Below are 10,725 nucleotides of genomic sequence, written 5' to 3'. Positions count from 1 at the left end.
ACACCCCTCACCGTCGCGTCCGAGCGTCTTGTCTCCCGGACCGACTTCTTGTCAGGCAGGCTCCTCGGAGCTTGTGGACAGGTAGGGGAGGAGGAGGAGGAAGAGAGAGGTGGTACTCAGTGATCCAATGATCGGCCCATGTCTGCTAGCTTCGACCCGCACATTCACAGAGACCTGCGGAAGCAAACGGGAGACGACGATTAGAAGCGACTACTGGATGAAACACACTTTCCGAAGAAGAGAAACCGTTTTCCTGTCTTCAAAATGAAAACCTTAATACATTCCCCCTTGCACGGCAGCTGTCGCCGCTGTGTGTGAATGTATGTGCGGGTGGGTGAATGAGAGGCCTTGATTGTAAAGCGCTTTGGATAAAAGCGCTATACACTAGAAGTGCAGTCCACTTACAATACTCTGTTACTTCATGATATTGGAAAACGGTTTTAACAATCGTACACCTTTTCCTGTCCCCAGAAAGCAGAACCGTTCTGTGAGGTAGTACCAGATGTAGGGAGGGGTCTAACTCAGATGGAGTTGCTGTTCATTACTCAGATCGGTCTGTTCCTGGGAGACAACCGCGCTTTCTGCAGATGCCGCCTCTCATATTTCATCAGCGAAGCCACTAATTTGTCCAATTACCAGGCTATTAATTAGGGAAACAGGAACACCTGCACCTGTTTGTTACCGCGGTGCTTCATCTGATGATGAAGGTTAAAGACACCGCAGTTCGGCCCAGAGCGCGTGGATCGAGAGCAAATGAGATGTCTTCTCGTCCGAAACGAGATATCATCCCTTCCCTCCTCGTCCCTTCTCCTCTCTCTCGGCGGTAACGGCCAGAGACCCGCGATATGGATTTCAGATCATGGAGCCTCAACGAGGCGTGCGCACACACACACAAACACACACACACACACACACACACACACAGCCCGGTGGATGAGGACAGCGGACATACTGAGGCTTCCATTGATCGGTCCAGATGATCTGGAAGTTCTTAGTTACTAATTGTTTATTCCCTCCACCTCCTGGAATATCAGAGGAAGTAATACCACTATGGGCTTCTGTGGCCTTATGGGAGAGGTTTTCATTATCCTGCGGATATGGGAGAGAGAGAGAGAGAGAGAGAGAGAGAGAGAGAGATCTATTCTCTCGCTCTATTCGCTCTATTCTAGCTCTAGCCAGCCAAGTCTCACCTCAAGGCGGAAACCTCCCACTCCCTGCTGCTGAGAAGCAGGATTACGCACGTCTGACGATAGCTGGCAGAGAGGAGGGGACTCTTCCCTGGCGATAGGCAGACAGACAGGGTGTGCGTGTGCGTGCGTGTGTGGGTGTGTGTGTAAGAGAGCGAGAGAGAGAGAGAGAGAGAGAGGAACACATATATATCTGAGAAAGATAAACAATTGAGATAAACCTTTCTCTTGAAAGCATCTAATCCGAGATTAAGGTACTTCTCCAGATGAGAGGTTACAGGTCTTTTACCCACGGCATATTGGCGTGGAGACATTTTCCGTCCCAAACATTTCTGCCGCAAGATCTCAGCACACGACTGAGCATCATATCTTTGTCTGTTCTTCTATCATAGGCAATAATCTCACATATTACGAGGATGAACACAAGACAGTGACCCTATTTCTCCCTCTCATGGAGTAAAGTTACTGTATGGAAGCTTTTTGTGTTGGTGGATGGTAAACGGACTGCACTTATATTGGGCTTTTATCCAAAGCACTTAACAATGCCCTCTCACACACACACACACACACACACACACACACACACACACACACACACACACACACACACACACACACACACACCCCAATTGCAGCAGCTGCCATGCCATGCCATGCCCTGCTCATTGGGAGCAATTTGGGGTTCATGTGGACAGGAGGAGCCGGGATTCGAACCGCCGACCCTACAGTCATTGGACGACACACTCTACCTCCTGAGCCACTGCCTGAGCCACAGCCTCCCCAGATATTTGCCCCCAGGGTGGTTGGAGAGTTGCCCAGGCGAGACAACCCATGGGCTCGACCTTTGACCCCTCGCTGTTCCTGGACGGCCAGTCAGACCACTCTGGAGCTACGTGGTATTCTCCGTCCCTTACGTAACTGTGCTCTCCCCTGGCTATGGGACCTTCGACTCCAGTCCCAGTGCCCCCTGGGAACAGTAGTCCAGCATCTTTCACCAGGACGAGGCGGACGGTAATGAAATTAATGTCGTTTTAACGTAGGCTGAGGAGCTGCTCTTTATCGATGTCCCCACGTCATCCATCCATCTTTCTACACTACCCGCCCCCCCTCCCCACCCCTGCAGAGAGAGACTGATCTCCCAGCATGCCCCGCGCTGCAGGAGCTTCCTGTAGATGAAAGCCTGGCTCTCATTACTTCGCTCCTCTCCGTATTGATCTGTCTGTTTGAGGGGCGAGCAGATAGGCAGCAGCTATTAAGACGCCGTTATCTGCTCCACGGCGAAAGGTGAGGCAACGCAGTGAAGGCGAGGTAGGCTGCGACTCGTGACGCGAGCCGTGACATGACATTTACTCTCGTTTTTACGTTTAAATGTGACGACTCCCTTTTGGTGTGACAGCGCATGCCATGCCACTTGGCTTGGGGTCATGAAAGATAAGATATCCCTTAAAGGTATGCTAGGCGATTCTGGAGAAACCGGGAACAGTAAAATGGATTTTTAAATTTGACAAGATCCCCGCCCCCTCCCTTCAGGCCTCTCTCTAAAGCCACTCCTCCAAACTGGGGGAAAACAAATGACCCTCGCTAGGCAGGTAGGTAGGTTGACAGGCAGGTAGACCATCCAATCATTTCAAGATGGTACCTCAAAATGATTCGATGGACTTATTTCCATGCTGTGACTTGATTGCTGTCAGGATGCAAGGATAATTGAAAAAAATTATAACGTATATATATATAAAGTGCTTCTGAGCCAAAATGCCCCACCTTTAATAAAGAGTTACAATACACCTTTTAATATGCGTAGCGGAGAAAAGAGGAATAATTATTCATTTTGCCCCCAGGCTAAAACAGCAAGTAATTAGGAGAACAAAGGTGTTGCATTAGCTAGCTCACTAAGCCAGGGAACTACATCATACAAACATCATTCAGAGTGATCCTGGGAGCCAGACAGAACAATGGTGTAATCACACACAGAGAAAGATGAGAGAGAGGGGGGGAGAGAGAGAGAGAGAGACAGACAGAGAGAGAGAGAGAGAAAGAGAGAGAGAGAGAGAGAGGAGAGAGAGAGAGAGAGAGAGATAAAGAGGGAGAGAGAAGAGAGAGAGAGAGAGAGAGAGAGAGAGAGAGAGAGAGAGAGAGAGAGAGAGAAACTAAGAGGAAAAATGGAAGGAGAGAGGACAAGCCAGGTCTTGCTCCCTCACCCTAAATCCATTGAAAGGGCACTCTGAGAAAATGGCCGTCTGAGAGGCTGCCGGAGAGACGAGGTAGTCTCAGCGTCAGGATCAGACGCTGGTTATGGAAGCTGCTGAGGGCCCTGCTCTCACATCCATTAAACCAGCAGACAAAAAGCCAGCGGAGTAATTGTCTTTTATTCCTGCTGGAAGGAAATACAAATGGCTGACAATTATGCTGCTGTGCCACCGTGCTATTATTTAGCAGAGTAATGTTTCACCGTACCCCCACAGAACCGCTCGGGAAGCGTGCATTCGATAAATGTAAACATTCGGCATTAATTATCGTAAGCCACGCCGTCGACAGTAATTGTTAGTCCGAAATTGCGGCGATAAAACGAAAAAACAAGAAGAAGAAATGCAACAACAGCCGAGTGGGAGGAGGGAGAATGGAATGAGGAGAACAGGTGTGAGGGGGAGGGGGTGGGCGGGGTGTTGGGGGGTAGAAAAGATGAAGGAGGAAGCGGACTAAACAGAAGACCTAACCACCATGACTGACTGGCTAGTGTTTCTCCTGGGCGCTTCCCTTTGTTCACATCCTGTTTGAAGTGAGGTCCGGTCCCGTCCCCCCCCCCACCCCTCCTAAGTCCGTGGTAAAGATCTCCACTGACACCTCGGGGGAGGTCAGGCCCAGTTATTTGAATGAACAAACGGAGTGTGACGAGGCTACGTGTCGCTTGTTTAGTGACAAAACGCGTACCCTTCCGCCAGCGCCGTGACGCCGCCGCCGCCGCCGAGCGGGCAAGGCCTCACGGGGGCCGCCCGAATTAAGGAGATAATTATCTGTCTGCCGTGATGAATGTGTTTACCTCACCGAATGCCAAACCTCTCTAATCAGCACGGCGGCCTCACGGGCGAACACACCGCCGAGTTCAAAACAATAGAAGAGTGGAGACGGGGTGGATGATCTCTCTGCCGCGACCATTCCCGGCGCGCGCGTCTAAATATCGTGCAGAGCGACTTCCCCTGGTCGCCCTACATGCCGAACACACCAGCCAGGTTCCAGCAACGTGAGAGTATTTCAAATATGGTTCAACCCAGGCGTGGTATAAAGTCATGTAGTGTAGATAATGTGATAATTACAGGAGGGGTCTTTTAATCATCACAAGGCGCACGCAATTACACACGTGAGTGGCGACATGACACACACACGCGATTACAGTACAGGGGTCGCTGGTGGAATGTGCAGCCAGGAGCAGTGGGCGGCCTCGTCAGTGGCGCCCCCCAGGGACCAAGTCCAAGCGTTCAGTCCAGGGCTGCGTTCCGAATCGCCTACTACCCTACTATATAGTATGCCAAAACAGAATGTAGTATGTCCCAATACATAGTATGCCACATGCAGTATGGCAAAAGTACCAGGATGACCTACTACATCCGGTCGTATTTTGCAGTATGCACGCCAGCAGGCTTTTCTGGCTATTCTGACCCACAATCCTTTGCGCAGCGGTAATGTGCGTCACATGCGCGAGTTGACAGCTGTAGACGAATGTCGCGTTATGGACAGCGACGGATGTGGGCTAATTTCAAGGCGCAATGTTATGACAAGGTAGTATGTCCCAATTGGATGCCTACTGCTTGCAAAGTACGTACTTTCTAAGGGCAGCTGCAGTAGGTACTGGTAGTAAGAAGTAGAAGTATGCGATTCGGAACGCAGCCCAGGTCTTGGTCAGGGACCGGACTGAAGAGCATCTGTTCTTCTGCATGTTTTTTTTCGTATTGGGTTCTTTGAGAGAAAACCCTTGAGAACACAGGGAGAACATGTAACACATAAGGCCCGGAGACCTTCTTGCCACGAGGCGACACTGCCTCACCGTGCTGCAGGTGAGCGATTTTGGGGTTCTTGCTCAAGGACACTTCGGCACACCACCGGGAGCTGGAATTGAACCGGCGACCTTTCGATCACCAGCCGGCCGGTCGCTCTGCCTCCTGAGCTACATGCTGCCCCATGTGGAGGATAGAGCATGTCTAGGATATAGAGGGTTTTGGAATAGAGAGTCTCTTGCACACCTGATTCAAGTCTCTGTGACAGGTGCGTACTGTAGGTGGAGTACAGTATGTATGGTAAAAAAAAAAAAAAGAAACACCCACACTGTCTTCACTTGCTCAATGGAATCCATTTATCTACTATACAACATTTGGGTCAATGACCTCCTTCAGGTATTAATAACCTAATCTGATATTACCTGAATACCTGAATGAGGTAGTTGACTGAAACGTTGCATGTTACAGTAAACGGACTCACGTACAAAAACGGTGGATTATACCACAAGGGGACATATTACTTACATAATACTAGTACTGTTGTATATGTCTAAATAAAGACATATTGCTAAGAGACCATGTAGCAGGCGTTATAGCCTATACAGGTGGTCTTCCAGCTTTGAGTCATGCAATTGCGATCCTATTCATGGAGAAGTACTGTCCCTGGTTCAACGGTAATTTGATAAGGACCGTGACTGTCTCATGTATTAGTGAAACTATTGAGATTGAGTGTGCGTTGAATGGATGGTCGTCCTTCTAGAAGTCTCTCTGGCTGTCTATCTGTGTTCAAGTGCTACTGTAGCTGAAAATCTAGCTTTACTTCATTGCTTACTTCATGAAGAGACGTACACGTGTCTAAGGGAATGGATGGAGTGGGAGGAAGGTTTGATAGGAGACAGGTGGAAGGGTGTGTGTGTGTGTAGACGTGTGTGTGTAGACGTGTGTGTGTGTGTGTAGGTGTGCGTGTGTGCGCCCTTGTGCATGTCTGCGTGTGTGTGTGTGCAGGTGTAGGTGTGTGTGCGTGTGTGTGTAGGTGTGCGTGTGTGCGCCTTTGTGCATGTGTGTGTGGGTCTGTGTGTGTGCACACGTGTAGATGTGTGTGTGTGAGAGATCTGAGATCAAATGTGTTCTGTCTCCTGTGGCCTTGGTTTTGACTAATGTGACTAAAAGGACAGTTACCATGCTGTGAAGACATATTTATAGAGGTACATAGGTACATAACTCCTTCCTTCTTCTCTCTCTCTCTCTCTCTCTCTCTCTCTCTCTCTCTCTCTCTCTCTCTCTCTCAGTCTCTCTCTGTTCATCTTCTGTTTGCTGTCAGTCTCTCCCTCCTCATGTATTTCTGGGCCAGTAAGGGATGTTTTGGGAGGACGGGTCTTCATCACGCTTATAGATTGATTATACTGCACACACACAGCGAACGAGTCATTAAGCAGCCTCGCTCCCTCTCTCCTCTCCTCTTCTCTCCTCCTCTCTTCACCTCTCCTCTCCCATTCTCCTCTCCTCTGCTCGGCCACTCTCCTCTCCTCTCCTCTCCTCTCCTCTCCTCTCCTCTCCTCTCCTCTCCTCTCCTCTCCTCTCCTCTCCTCTCCTCTCCTCTCCTCTCCTCTCCTCTCCTCTCCTCTCCTCTCCTCTCCCCTCCTCTCCTCTCCTCTCCTCTCCTCTCCTCTCCTCTCCTCTCCTCTCCTCTCCTCTCCTCTCCTCTCCTCTCCTCTCCCCTCCTCTCCTCTCCTCTCCTCTCCTCTCCTCTCCTCTCCTCTCCTCTCCCCTCCTCTCCTCTCCTCTCCTCTCCTCCCATCCCCAGGCTGGGTCTGTGAGTGCCCAGTCGCTTGTGACAGACCCTCAGTGGTTCCATTGCTCTGCATGAGAGAAAACAATTATCCTCTCACTCTGAACGCGTCTCACCCTGCGCCAGAATGGATGCAAAGTTAAATATAGCTCTAATTGGGTTTTCTGGAGATGGGAATTTACGACATCTGTAACCGGGATTATAGTCATGCCGAACAAGCAAATTGCACAAGCGGTTTAACAAACATGTTTATGAGCAGTTAATGACAAAGATTCATGGCTGTGTTGGTTAGTCACAAGCATTTACAATCACACAGTTGGTCTAAGAGGCACTCTGCAGCTTTTTATCATTGCAGTGTGATGAAGGGAATGCAGCTGTATTGCAATGTATTTGTGTGTGTGTGTGTGTGTGTGTGTTTGTGTGTGTGTGTGTGCGAGCATGTGCACATGTCCTTCCACAAACTCCCTATCCACCTGTGTGTGTGTGTGTGTGTGTGTGTGTGTGTGTGTGTGTGTGTGTGTGTGTGTGTGTGTGTGTGTGTGTGTAAGGGATGTTAATAGTTAATTGACTATCGATTAATTGCCGATAAGAATTTACTCGAGTAACATTTGGTTACTCGATTAATTGCTTGTTAATGGAACATAACTTTTTTGGGGGAACGAACGTTATCAACGGGAGTTGCGTGAAATGTAATCCTGATTTAGGGTCTGACTGCACATGAGGGCGCCCCGCCATGTAGTGAAGGCTAATTGGGATGCCGGGAAATTTCAACGACACAGCGGAAGAAGACACAAAAATGAAGCGAGCAAAGCGCAGTCCGGCGCGGGAGGTTCTTATCAATTAATCGACTATCGTTTGTTAAGGTTAACAGTTATCGATTAATGAAATTCCTTGAAATTTGCAACCCTAGTGTGTGTGTGTGTGTGTGTGTGAGAGAGAGGGGTTTATACATGTGTCTTATCGCTCCCTGGTAATACCCATACATCTCAGTGGGGATGTTGCAGATGAAGACACAATGCTGTTTTTCCCCCCTCAGCCATAACTCTACGCAATGGCCTCTTTGTGCTCTACATAATCACATAAATATGGAAGGGAATTACATTTGATACCAAATCAAATCTAGTCGTCGCAGTGGAATGAAATAAACAAATCATCTATCTCTACTGTAGACTGGCTCTAGCAGAGCGAGGGGGGGAGAATAGGGGCGCCATGTTTGTTTTTGGCAAACGTTCCAAATTCACAACGCTTTCATGCGGCGCAGCACATTTGGTCAGAATATCTTCAGTAAAAACAGGAATTCTTTTACCCGCCAAGATTCCTCCCACACGGCTGCTAATTAGCATGTTTGTGCCAACTGCAGCACCAGTCTCCTTATAACCACCAACAGGCAACTCCCACACACACAACCACACACACGCACACACACGCATGCGCGCACACGGCACATTACTATCACAATAAAGTTGGCCTGCAGCTACAGTACATAGTGAAAATGACCTAATAAAGTATGGCGCCAGCATGAGCTTGACCGTAGTCTCGCGATGCCAGACTCTGGAGATCTCCGCCTCCGAAGGTCTGGAGACATCTCCATTGAAAAAAAAACAAAAAAAACACTGCCTACATCGCCAATAGGGTGGAGGACCCATCTTGCCAGAAATGACGTCCTCCAAACAAACTGGAATGGAGAATCAAAACAAAACATTCACCATCCCATTAGGAAGGACCGCCCTAACAACCTGGTCTCCCTTGGCAGACATCAGAATTCGACGTTTGTCCATCGTTTCCAAACGTCATATATAGATGTCGAATTCTGACGTCTGCCGGGTGAGACCAGGTTCTAAACAGCATCATACAAATGATGCAAATAACATATATGCGTGGAGGAGATCGGGCAGCGAGCATTGAGCAATTCCCTTGCGCGCCCGCACGCCTCCATGCGTGCGTGCCCGCGCAGGGGTATTGCGATATGTGGAGCGCGCCCACTATGCGCCGTCCGAGTAGCTCCACTCCTGGGTCCAGTTTCGTAAATTTGTAAATAAAAGTAAATTTGCCTGATCTCTCAAATTGTCTCCACCCACATTTAGCAACGAAACCTGGACGAATGTCTTCAGTCTTAAGTTGAGTGCAGCGTTTAGAGACTGACTGGTGAGTCTAGCGTCTAGCGTCACATCTCCACATGACCTCACGGGTTCACGACCTCACAGCTCGACACAGACTTTGGACCTGGACAAAAAAATAAAAGAAGCCTATTTTCATCCTCACAGCCTCCTGACATTATGAATAAATCAGCTCCCTGTTACCACAGAAGATCCGTCTGTTACAGCGAATCAGCAATGACTTGAGGACAGCTGGAGGGAGAAAGTGAGTGAAATCAAGTGTGTCTTGTGTGTGAGTTTATGTCTGTGTGTGTCTGCAAGTGTGTGTGTGTGTGCAAGTGTGTGTGTGTCCGGGGGGGGTGGGGAGTTCTGTCTGTGGAACAGATATGTACCGGAGCGTTCCCGTGTCTTAGTGTCCATCTGTAACCGAGGGAAACCAGTCCTCGTGAGTCCTGAGTAGATAACGAGTGGTTGGTTAAACTCGCTTCCCCGGGATAAATACCGCCCACCCCTGTAGCTGGTTAAAACTGCGTCTGTCCTGCGGAACACCCGGGTTTGAATCCCACCCTGGGTTTGAATCCTACCCTGGGTTTGAATCCCACCCGGGGTTTGAATCCCACCCGGGGTTTGAATCCCACCCTGGGTTTGAATCCCACCCTGGGTTTGAATCCTACCCTGGGGTTGAATCCCACCCGGGGTTTGAATCCCACCCTGGGTTTGAATCCCACCCTGGGTTTGAATCCCACCCTGAGTTTCCCGAAAAGTATGGGCTACCCAGTGACTGCTTGTCTTTGTGTGAGAGGGTTGAAGAACAGGACATGCATTAGAAATGCACTGTAGCATGTCAGCCATTTAAATCAAACTCTGCATGTTGTGTTCCAGCAGGTAACAGTCTATTCTGGGGGTGAATCCCATTCATTCTCCTGGAGGCATTACAGTGAGCCTGTCACAGACATCACATGTTAAAGGTCGCAGTGAATTATCCTTTGTCACTGCACTTGTCAGGGAACTACCCACACACACACACACGCACACACACACACGTACGCACAGAAACACATGCACATGCACACGCACACACACACAATCGCAAACACGCACAGACACACACACACACACAGTTTCATCCTCCCGTTTTGAATGGTGAAGACGTATGAGGTCGTCCTACAGAGTCACGCATCATGTCCCGGCCAGGTTCAGATCAGAGGCGATGAGTTGAGGTTCTGTCGGAGGCGGACCAAGGCGCTCTCGTTTTTCCCGGCCCCCGCGTCCCGGCAGAGGTGATGCGACGACTCGCGACCACGACCACGACTCAGCACAACACGAGAGACGCCGTTACCCAGCCGAGACCCAGGCCCTTTTTCTACTGGGTAGACCGTTAAAATCCACGGGGATCTCAGTCCTCTGGAGACATGCGTGGCGTGGAGGGACGCGGCGTGGAGGGACGCGGCGTGCAACCGCGTGGGAGCCGAGCGGCAGACCCGGGGAGGGCGGCGGCGAAGCCGGGGTTGTGGGGGAGGAGCCGCGGTGACGGCCCCCTACGGCACGGAGAGACAGGAGGTCTGGGAATGAGGAGACGGCATGATGAGGGCCGACAGAGTAGCACTGTCCTACTGCGGGAGTCTGCACTCAGCTGGGCCCCATGGGTGTGTGTGTGTGTGTGT

Source organism: Borostomias antarcticus (assembly GCF_949987555.1).
Source record: "Borostomias antarcticus genome assembly, chromosome: 8".
Lineage (NCBI taxonomy): Eukaryota > Metazoa > Chordata > Actinopteri > Stomiiformes > Stomiidae > Borostomias > Borostomias antarcticus.
This window is presented reverse-complemented; position numbering follows the sequence as displayed.